At 41.0% G+C, this 1,067-nt stretch overlaps 1 pseudogene; it reads left to right on the forward strand.

The window, feature by feature from the left end:
* Positions 1–118, forward strand: LOC138377761 (5S ribosomal RNA; annotated as a pseudogene).
* Positions 119–1,067: the final 949 nt, after the last annotated feature.

A 1,067-nucleotide genomic window follows, 5' to 3' on the forward strand; every position in this document is an offset into this window, starting at 1 on the left:
GCCTATGGCCATACCACCCTGAACATACCCAATCCCATCTAATCTCAGAAGCTAAGCAGGGTTGGGCCTGGATGGTACTTGAATGGGAGAATACCTGGAAATACCAGTGCTGTAGGTAGGCTTTTGAAAAAATAAAAAAAGAAAAAGAAAATTTTGAAAACACCTTATAGATGTCGTGATTTTTCCCCCTATTTTCCTCTATTATAGAAGTAATAAACCATAATGAATATACCTTGTTAGACTGGCTTGGATTATCCTAGAAGCAATCCTGTGAGTAAAAGTACTAGTGCAATATTTTACTTGGGAAGTGCTCCTGGGAAGCCCTGTTGCGAAGAGGGGTCAGACAGGGAAACGAAGGAAGCCAACGAAGGGTGTGAGACGCAGCCATCTGCGTTTAGGCTGTATCCCACTGAAGAACTCTGGGAGATGATGCAGAACACACCTCACATGGTCCCAACCAAGCAGCAGGGAAGCTGGGGTAGTGCTCCTTCAACTCCCACCTGTCAGTTGACTGAGGGCTATTCCTGGGGGTCTAACTCCCCAGAACTTCTGGCCTATCCTTAGCTGGAGCAAGGCTAAGAGAAAGGCAATACTGACACATTATTATTTATCTTGGGAAATTCTCAGTCATTATTGCTTCAAATATTTCTTCTGTTCCTTTCTCTCTTTCTTCTCCTGGTATTTCCATTATACGTATTTACACCTTTTGTAATTGTCCCACAGTTCTTGGATATTCTGTTACCTTCTTTTTGGTCACTTTTCTCTTTGCATTTCAGTTTTGGAAGTTTCTATTGACTATTGACATATCTTCAAGCTCACTGATTCTTTCCTTGGCTAGTAAGTGTGTCCACTCTACTAATAAGCCCATCAAAGGCATTCTTCATTTTTGTCACAGTGTTTTTGATTTCTAGCATTTCTTTTTGATTCATTCTTGGAATTTCCATCTCTGTTTACATTACTCATCTGTTCTTGCATGTTGCCTACTTTTTCCATTGGATCCCTTAACATATTAATCCTGGTTATTTAAAATTCCTGGTCTGATACCTCCAGCATCCCTGCTCAGGTTG

This window comes from Eulemur rufifrons, chromosome 29 (assembly GCF_041146395.1).
Source record: "Eulemur rufifrons isolate Redbay chromosome 29, OSU_ERuf_1, whole genome shotgun sequence".
In the NCBI taxonomy this organism is placed as follows: domain Eukaryota; kingdom Metazoa; phylum Chordata; class Mammalia; order Primates; family Lemuridae; genus Eulemur; species Eulemur rufifrons.